The sequence below is a fragment of the Rhinolophus ferrumequinum genome, chromosome 12 (genome assembly GCF_004115265.2).
Source record: "Rhinolophus ferrumequinum isolate MPI-CBG mRhiFer1 chromosome 12, mRhiFer1_v1.p, whole genome shotgun sequence".
Taxonomy (NCBI): Eukaryota; Metazoa; Chordata; class Mammalia; order Chiroptera; family Rhinolophidae; genus Rhinolophus; species Rhinolophus ferrumequinum.
The window spans coordinates 72108009-72118538 of NC_046295.1; positions in this window are offsets into that span (position 1 = coordinate 72108009).

Consider the following 10530-nt stretch of genomic DNA (forward strand, 5'->3'; position numbering starts at 1 on the left):
AGAGGAGGTGACCCTCTTCCTTCCCAAGACAGCCCCTGGCCAGGGCCCTGCCCTCTTACCCCTTGAGGCCTCAATCACTCCTAAATGTTCAGCCTCACTGCCCTTTACCAGCCCCAGGTCTCCACCTGCGCCTCACCTGGTCCAGCTGGGTTTTCTTCCCTCCCCTTCAGCCGACCTTTATTAACCTTTATTAATGCGTACTGCCTCCAGGGACCTGCCATCTCTGCCTCCTCACCTCCTTTTCTTTCCCCAGCCCACCACCTCATTGCCAAAGACACGGGCCCCCTCACAGCTTCTATACAGGGTCCGCAGTCCCCAAGATCAGGGACTGCCATCCCTCTGCTGGGGTGGCGTCACACAACGTAGAATTCAAGGGAATAGCAATGAACAGGAGATAATCTCCCGTGGGCGGAAGGCATTTATAACAAAGGCACTAAAGCTGTGAGCCTCTGTGAGCCTCCGAATGGGGAGCAAGTGGCATCAAATAGGAAGCAGAAACACAACTGCGTTTGACATGAACACACCGTCAGTATCAGTGTATTACAGATGGAGGAGACAATAAGAACCCAAAGGACTTTAATAATTCATAAGGTTTAATAAGCAGGGACACACGAAGCTCTTAATCTAAAGAGCGCACCTTTTCAGTATACTTGGAACTTTACCCAAAGGTGAGTATGCAATGAGATATGAAAACCTCGGAATGTTACCCCAAGAAACAGTCGGGGCCACATTATGCCTTGAAGCCATAAAACTAGAGATCAGTAATAAATGTTTAATCAGGAAAAGAAAACCACCATGAAGCACTTTAAAGAATAAATATTGAATCAATAGAATTAGATTTTTAAAACAAACTAGTCTTCTAATTAAACAAAGTGTACTGACCTCACACATTTATCTCATTTCCTCCCCAAATACCGCTATACCGACAGGAGAAAGCTAACAAGATTACCACCTATAAGGACAAAATGTGGGAGGAGATACCATAAATAAGAGACTTTGAAAAGCTTTGGCAGATGGGAACTAATGAAGGAGTGTCGACTACGTTGGCAGAGCAGAGGGAGAGGTGAACTGGGGCTGATCAGCTCCAAGGAACCCTCAGAGGCTCAGGACGGGGAGGCCCAGCGTGATAGGAGGCAGAGCCAAGGCACTAGGTTGGAAATGGGGAAGTCACACGCCCGCCTCCTCCCCCTGCTCTGCATACACAGCCAGGAAACTTCTCTTTATCCCTCATCTCCTTGTAAGGAACTGGACATTTGTTCTCTGGAAGAATCGAACCAGATATGCTCCAGACTTGGGAACACCAGGCAGAGCAGAGGGCTCTGGGAATTACAGGGCAGACAGCAGGTGGGAGGGGGTAAAATGAGCTTCTGTCTGCAGTAGCACCCATCCCACGAGCACCTTTGCTGCTCCCAGAGCCAGGCAGCTATCCCCTAGGTAGCTGATTGGAATATTCTTTTTTGGAAAAACTGGCTTTGGAGAAAAGACCTCCAGATATTTCCCCAATACAAAGAGTACGTCACTGTCCCAGCATCCTATAATGACTCCCACCAATCAATGTGTCCTGTACGTGTGTGTACACACGCACGAAGAGCACGGATGACTAGGACCCCCCAGACAGTTGAGGAAAGCTTCCAGTGAGTACTAGAAACTAGATATGAATTTCCCCAGGCCTTTGCTTCATTAGTGGCAAGGAAGCACCTTATTTGGTGGGGGAAAAGGAAGGAAGGAAGGAAGGAAGGAAGGAAGGAAGGAAGGAAGGAAGGAAGGAAGGAAGGAAGGAAGGAAGGAAACAACCAGCCCAAGAAAAGAAACAGGAAATAAAGACAATGAAGAAAAGAGAAGAGTATTTAAACAAAACAAAATAAACAAAAAACAACATGGGGCAGCCCGATAGCTCAGTGGGTTGGAGCATGAGCTCTAGACAACGGGGTTGCTGGTTTGATTACCACGTGGGCCAATGGGCTGCACCCTCCACAACTAGATTGACGACAACAAGCTGCTGCTGAGCTGCCAGAGGGGCGGCCGGATGGCTCAGTTGGTTGGAACGCGAGCCCTTAACAACAAGGTTGCTGGTTCAATTCCTGCATGGGATGGTGGGCTGTGCCCCCTGCAACTAAGATTGAAAATGGCGACTGGACTGGAGCTGAGCTGCGCCCTCCACAATTAGATTGAAGGAGAACGACTTGGAGCTGATGGGCCCTGGAGAAAAACACTGTTCCCCAATAAAAAAATTTTTAAATTTAAAAAGAAAAAATCCTCTCCAAACTATAATGTCCTAAGGGAGATAAAACAAGAACAGGACACTATATATATATTTAAAAAACAAAATCAACGAAGAGCTTCAATTAGTTTCTTTTTACAAAAATAAAAAATCCAATAGAAGTGCTAGAATACAAAGTTGATGTATTCTCCCAGAAAGTAGAACAAAATACACAAATAAAAAAACCAGAGAGAGAGAGGGAAAACTGGAGGCTCAGTCCTGGTCATCCAATATCCAACTATTAGGAATTCTTAAAAGAGTAAAAGGGGGGGCCGGCCCTGTGGCTCAGGCGGTTGGAGCTCTGTGCTCCTAACTCCGAAGGCTGCCCGTTCAATTCCCACATGGGCCAGTGGGCTCTCAACCACAAGATTGCCGGTTCGACTCCCCCAGGGATGGTGGGCTGCGCCCCCTTCAACTAGCAACGGCAACTGGACCTGGAGCTGAGATGCGCCCTCCACAACTAAGATTGAAAGGACAACAACTTGACTTGGGAAAAAGGCCTGGAAGTGCGTACTGTTCCCCAATAAAGTCCTGTTCCCCTTCCCCAATAAAATTAAAAAAAAAAAAGAGTAAAAGAAAGGGAGAAAATGGTCAAAGGAATAATAAAAGGACATTCTCCAGAGCTGAAGTAAGGACCCAGCACAACAGACGGAAAAAGACCCCTCCAGGGCACAGCATCATAAAATGAAGAGGGGCCAGATATTCCTGAGAGTTCCTGGTAGGGAGTCTCGGTGAGAGATTCTGGTAAGAAATGGGAAGTGATAGTAAGAACAACTAGCATGATGGTGTTTTTTTTCTGGCCACAGTCAAAACTAATTAGTGTCCTCCAGGGCTATAAACCATAGGCAACGGGGTTGCATCTTTACCTGCCCCAAATCTACAAGTTAGCATGTAACTTCACACATAAATACATAGTAAATGGTAACTCAAGTAAATATGTTTCCCCTAGATGATGCAATAGTCCTGGGGCAGGGCTTAAACACTACTCAGTAGGACATTGGAATGACAAGCTGCCCTTCTTTGGCCTTAGTTCCAAGTTTTGGATGATATTCCTGAATACTCCCTGACAAAACACCACAGTAACAAAGCATGAAGCCTCAGTGGGCTATTAGGTAATGTGATTGACTGAAGCAAGCCCACTTCAGATGACATTTGGACCCAGTGTTGAGAGCCAATGGAGGGTGGAGTGGGGGGTTGGGGTGAGTTGAAGAGTACACACCCTTTCTAAAGGTGTGGTTCCTCCTCAGCAGCAGGGACCATCCCCGTGGATTTACATTCCATCCATTTTCTTCTTGCTGACTTCCACATTTTTATACCCAGCCCTACTGCTGCCCTGAGCTCCACATTCACAGGGCCATGCGCCCGCTTAATATGGTCACTTGGCATCGGATCTGATGTGTCTGAAGTGGAGCTCTTGATTTTTCTACCCCCACAAAGCTGTTTCTCTTCTCATCTTCCAATGCCCACTCCCCATCCTGTAGCTCTACCATCCTCCCAGTTGCTCAAGCCAAAAGCCAAATGTGACTTCTTGATTCTTGTGCATTAAAAAGGATGGATAGATTTGGAATGGTGTTCATGGTACATCGTGTGTGAAATATACAATATTTTAGTGGATGTGCCCATTCCCTTAAAGAAAAATAAATAAATTGCACTACGTATAATAAATTACATAGCAAAACTATGTAACGCAAACACATACTATTAATGTGAGGAGTGGGACTCAGTAGGATGGGGAAGGAGGACTCACACTTTCTACTTTATATTCTTATTACTGTTTGAATATTTTACAACAAGTTTTTATTTCTTGTTTTGATATGGAGCCATTTAAAAATAAATAAAACATAGCTATATAATGAAACCCTATGCAGCCATTAAATTTGTAGAAGAAAAACAAGTGACATTGAAAGATATTAATAATATATTACATGTTAAGAGCAGATAACAGAATTGTATGTCCAGGAGGACTCTAGTTTCGTTTTTTTTAAATTGATTTGAAAAAAGAGGTCTGGATTAGGAGACATTAGAGCTGAATTATATATGTCATCGTCCTTTACCCCAAATAATTCAATGTGTATTTACTAAAATTAGGGATATTCTCTTCCGTAATCACAGTATAGTTATTAAGCTCTGTCAGTTTTACATTGGTACATACTTTTCTCTAATCTAACGTTCAATTTTCTCAGTGGAACAAATAATGTCCTTTTATAGTATTTTTTTCCCCTCCAGCACAGGATCCAATCTAGGGCCAAAGATTACAGTTAGTTGTCATGTCTCTTTAGCCTCTTGTAATCTGGAACATTTCTATGGCCTTTCTTTGTCTTTTATAGCATTGACATTTTGGAGGAATACAACCACCCATTCCTCCTGCCCATTTTTAAAATAAAAATAGAATTTTGCATTTGTCTGATGTTTCCTTGTGACTTGTTTCTGATTATTCATTCTTGTTTCTGATTATTCAAAATACTGCAGAGAGCACATTGTGTCTTTCTTCACATTGTGTCATGTTAATTTTGATCATGTGGCCCAGGTGTGGTTCAATTTCTCCATTGTATAGTCACTGAGTTTTTTTGTTTGCTTTTTTGTTTTGTTTTGTTTTTTTGTTTTGTTTTGCATGCAATTAATAAGCAGTCTGAAGGGAGACACCTCAACACCATGCAAATATCCTGCTCATCATCAAAATGTCCCCCTATGTTTAGCAACCATTAATGATTGATCCAGTCTTTACTAGGATAGTTGCAAAAGATATGTCACTTCTAGCATTCCTTTCACTTTACCAGCCAACTCTCAGAATTTTACTGTCAGCAAAAGTTCTCTCTTCTCCCCATGTATTTGTTTACGTATTTATTATTGGACTGGACTTATGAAGTCCTATTTAAAAAAAATGTTTTTTTATTGGGGAACAGTGTGTTTCTCCAGGGCCCATCAGCCCCAAGTCGTTGTCCTTCAATCGAGTTGTGGAGGGTGCAGCTCATTTCCAAGTCCAGTTGCTGTTTTCAATCTTTAGTCGCAGGGGGCTTAGCCCACCATCCCATGCGGGAATTGAACCAGCAACCTTGTTGTTGAGAGCTCGTGCTCTAACCAACTGAGCCATCTGGCTGCCCCTCTGGAAGCTCAGAGGCAGCTCGTTGTCATCAATCTAGCTGTGGAGGGCGCCGCTCACTGGCCCATGTGGGAATCAAACCAGCAACCGTGTTGTTCAGAGCTCGCGTTCTAACCAAGTGAGCCATCTGGCCGCCCCAAAGTCCTATTTTTAAGGGCTTATAATTCATTACTTATTTTGATGCTCAAACAGTTCCAGATTTGGCCACAGGGAGCCCTTTCAAATTGGTGCCTGTATCTTAGTGACATGCCCCCAGTGCTGTTTTCAAACACTTCCTTACTTTCTGGCATCACAAGATGTCTCGGGCTCACCCTGTATCAGCTGTGGAATTAGTCATTTCTCTGAGGAACCCCAGGGAATGGAATTACAGACCAAGGTCTGAGAGCAACTTGAATGTCCTTTTTTCTTGATCTTTTCAGCAGACAGAACTAGGAAAGAAATGTATGTTCATATACACCTATTCGCACAAATACACCTCCATACACATATACGTATACACATAAACAGACACATACACGTTTTAGAAATCGTGAGTTTGCCTCCAATTCCACAGAATCTAAAATCTAACAAGCATCCTGGGTGACTCTTGCATCAGGTGAGGCAGGAAGAACTGGTGTCGACTGATCAGGGGAGAAGAAGGAACCGGAGGGAGGGTGAGGTGGAGCTGCTCCTGACCCCTGCTCTGCATGGGAGGGGCTGGAGCACAGGCACCAACCGAACGGAGGGAACATAAATTCTCAGGGAGATTCCTTCTCAGACTGTGGTCGCCACAGGGCACTAAGCCTTAGCGTGTCAGGTCTGCGGACACCTCTCAAGAAGTCCCGAAAGAATGCTGGTCATTTAAATGATGCTTCATTGACAAACACCGGAGTGTGCTGCTAAGAAAAAGGAGCAACCTGCACACAAAAACTTGGGAGCAAAGACTATATCGTGGCTAAGAGCGAAAACAGAACGCTTGTGCTTGAAAGGCAAAGTCCTCATCCATTCTAGAACATTCACTTGAAGAATTAGCCAAGAATATTGCAAAAGACAAATAATTGGAAATTTGAAGAATTAAGCAATTATTCTAGTAGCAAAACAGGCAAAGGTATGAAATGACAAGTTGCAAAGAAGGAACAGAAACAGACAAATGAGAATATTCTCATCCACACTAATAATTCAAGACAAGCAAATGAACATAACAATAAAATAGCCAATATTTTTTGTGTGTCCAGTAATGTTTAAAAGAAACAAAAAAGGAATCAACCTAAGTAGAGAAAAATATATAAGCTATTTTAAAGAAAATATAATGCTGGGCTTCCCTCTGCCACAGCATGTGTCACGTCAGATTATCTGTTGGATTTATTTGTATTCTCCATTATTAGGCGTTTGGATCCAAGTTTATTCAACTTTGTATACTTAGCACCTAACAGGATGCTTGGCACATAGTAGGCTCAAAAAAGGAAAGGCCGTATTTCTTGACCACAGAGCCATAAAAGTAGGAATTAATAATAAAAGTTTATCTGCTGCTTGGAAATTCATGTAGAAGTGTGTGTGTGTGTGTGTGTGTGTGTGTGTGCGTGCGTGCGTGTGTATTAGTGATACTAGCTATGATGGGTGCAGTGTGTGTTGGCATCCATAGGTGTAGCCTCCATGTTGGGATGGGAGCAGGTAACCGTGAGTGTGTTTCTGCATGTGGTTCTGTCCAGGTGTGGCTTGAATGTCACTGTGGGGATAAGTCCCATTTCAGTTTGTGCAGAGTTGTGGTCAGTGTGCCTCGAGCGTGCTGAAGGCAGAAGCCCAGGTCTGTGGGCTCCCAGGAGGTGATCAGGAAGACACAGGACAGAGGGCAGTGGGCAGAGGGCAAAGCACAGAGGCAGGAGGACAGCCTGGAGGCCATCTCTCTGCAAGCAGCATCCAAGTTCAGCCCCCAGCACTGGTGTCTGCCACCTACAATTTTCCTTCCATGTTATCTCCTCTTCCTTTCAAGCTGTAGTCAGGGAGTGAGTTCAAGATCCTTCCACTTCTGTTTCCCTGGTGGAGGTTTGGAAAAATGGCTCTGGCAAGAGGAGGGGGCGATGTGTTTATTACAGGACATAAGCAGCACGATTGCATTCTAATAAATCAGCACAGATTTCAGAGCAGCACGGGGTCTCGCGGGCTCTGCGGGCCGTGGAATTCAATATGATATGCTTCAGCCTGTCAGCTAATGGGCTGCTGCTGGATGCCACGTGACCCAACCTTCCCGGGGACGTTAAACGATGCTGAAAAGTGGCCCAGATTTATTTATTGGGACAGTGCGTGTTCCTGCCTGTGGGTGTGTGGGGAAATGAGAAGTTATGAAAACAGGTATGTGTGAGGTGGGAGGGGATGGGGTTTTCACGCTGTCCCAGGGCCTGGGCAGACAGACTGTGGCCTCCCTTCTGGGCCTGCTGTTGGCTCTGCCCCACCTCAGGGTCGTCACCACTCACCCAGTTGACACACCACCCTGCTACATAGAGCATCTGTGGGGACAGAGTCCCAGAGAACAGTTTCCAGGCTCTCGGCCTCACGTGGAGAGGTGCTGGCTTGGGTAGTAGATGGCTGTCAGTTGTGACTGGTTGGCCATCAGCTGTAACCAGTTATCCAATTAGCCACTGATATAACTGCCGTGGCTGCGTTGGTTGGTTGTTTGGGTTGGTTGGCAGAAAAGCAGATGGTGGATTGCAGATCGTGTGGATCCTACTTCGGGTGTCTTGCCCCGTTGCCAGCGAGACTGGGGTGCAGGAAGACCCCTTGTTGGGGTACTGGCAGATGTTTGCTCCCTGTGTCTCCAACCCAGCCATCAGCAAGAATATAGTGGTACGAATCTCCTCTCCCTGGCTCTGTGGGTGTTCCTTTTTGTCCTCACCATATCCTGCGTTCTTATGCGGGGAGCGGGACCAGAGACCCTGCATGACACATGGCACAGCGAGCAGGGTTCCAGCCAGGTAGGAATGGTGTCTGGCTCTGGGCAAGAGGACATGTGGCCCCCACACAGTGTGTGGTACCTGGTAGCCACTGTTCTCAGGAGTTGGACCCACGAGGAGGGGTGGGAGGACATGGATGGCTCTCCGCCCAGCGTGGAGAGGGCCCTGCACGTTCTAGCTGAGCAGTTGCTGGAGGAGGTGAAGGGTACAGCCGGCCGTGTGGGCTGGATGTTCCTCCCTGCGTTGCATCGTGACACGGAAGACGCACTTGTTGGAATAGCCCAGGAGCAGGACTAGAGTCCCTGCATGACAGCATCAGTTTCTGCACCTGTTAATCCATTCATTTGTTTGCTATTCCCTCTTCCACCTGTCATTCATTCATTCATGCATTCATTCATTCCTAGGTCATTCCACCTATTGTGTGCTGAGCCATGTTGCCAGTGCTGCCAACAGCGTAGGCAAGACCCTGTCCTCAAGGAGGAAGGTGAGATGGCATCAAATGACTGCGATGAGCAGGGCCATCAATGTTCTTCCTACAAGCCTTTCATCTCCAGAGCAGCCGGCAGGTTCCAGCTGCCATCCCCTCCTGCCTGGACGCCTCATTGCTCCCCTCCCCCCAGCCAGCCTCGCCGTGCTCACTCGTGCTACAGCCACGCTCGATAGTCCACCCTCCAATTCCTAAGCTTGGTTCTCTTTCAAACACAACCCCGATCATACTATCCTCTGAACACCCTCCAACACGCAAGGAAGAAACCTTCAACGTGGCCTGCGCTGCCTGTGGGGCTGGCCTTGGCCTCTCTGAGCTGCCTGTGTGTGGGGCTGGCCTCTCTGAGCGGGACACACACAGGCCTCTTTAATTGTTCCCCGCAGGGCCCTGGAAAGCCCTCCTCTCTGCTCTCAGCTCCTGGCTCCCCCCCTCTGCGCTTAGTTAACCCCTGTCCGACCTTCAGCTCCAAGTGGCAGGGCCATGTCCACTCACATCATTGCCTTAACAAGGCCCAGCTGTGCTGGCACTTGGACGGGGCTCAGTAGTTACTGAGTTGGGGGAGGAAGGAAGGGCGTGGTGACACCGAACCCTGCCAGCTGAGCAGGCCTTAGCCGAATCAGATGGTCCCTGGAGCGGGCGGAGAGACACAGACCCCACAGGGTGTGGGCCTAATCCCCATTTCAGGAGGGATGAGCTGTAAGGGCTGGCCCAACAGGAGCGGAATCGGGGGTTTGGGGTTTGGGGAGAAGGAGCTGCTTTAGTGCTTACATCCCACTGGCCCCTACAGACCAGGAAGGGTCCCTAGGGGTCCTGCTCCTCTGCAATCCCGATGGTAGAGGTGTCTGTTTCCTCCCACAATGCTCCTCTGGGGAATTAGGGAAGGGAGGAGAACCTGTTCCCCGAAAGGGCCTTACTTTATAATCTGAAAGGAGCAATAGACCTACTAAATAAAAAGGCCTTCACTGCAGACTCACAGGGCAGACTATAATAAAGGCCTGGGAAGAACCGGTCTGCTGCATTATTTAAAATTTGCATTTTATAAGGTTTAATGGATATTTATACAGAAGAAGAGCATATCAGGTGAATGCACAACTTTATATTAGATTGAGAAGGCTGAGGAGATTGTGGGTCTTCACCGCTCACTCCTCATGCCCACTGGGATTGGCAGTCAGAAGGCTGCTTTCCTTCCTTCCTTCCTTCCTTCCTTCCTTCCTTCCTTCCTTCCATACATTTCCTGAGCACGTCCTGTGTGCTAGGCCCTGGCTGGGCGTGGGATCCAGACATGAATGAGCACAGCCCTGCCTAGAATGAGAATCACCTTGAGATGGGTTAAAGGGACATACGAGGGCTGAGGGCCTGAGGGGAGGATGGCCAGCCTGTGGGTCAGCTTTGCAGAGGACTTCATCGTTGACTGTTGGGCGAGTAGGAAGCTCACCAGGCCCGCAGGGGAGGAAGGGCGTTAGGGACAGAAGGAAGAGCATGGGTGGAGCACTGGGAGAATGGAAGAGCGTGGGGTGTTTGGGGAATGGCAAAAAAATGTGGTGAGTCCTGAGGTAAGGTCTATGGGAGAGGCAGCCACTCAGCAGGCTGCCCCTTAGTTCACCTCTAGGGGGCACCCCTGAGATTCTTCTTCCTGTGTCATCGGCCCCTGTGCAGGGCACAACCTTCATTCGTGACTGCATATGGTGGCCTTGTTGGCCTGGTTGAAGGAAAGCTGGGCTCCAAATGGAGGATCCCCAAAACCAAGTGAGGGGTT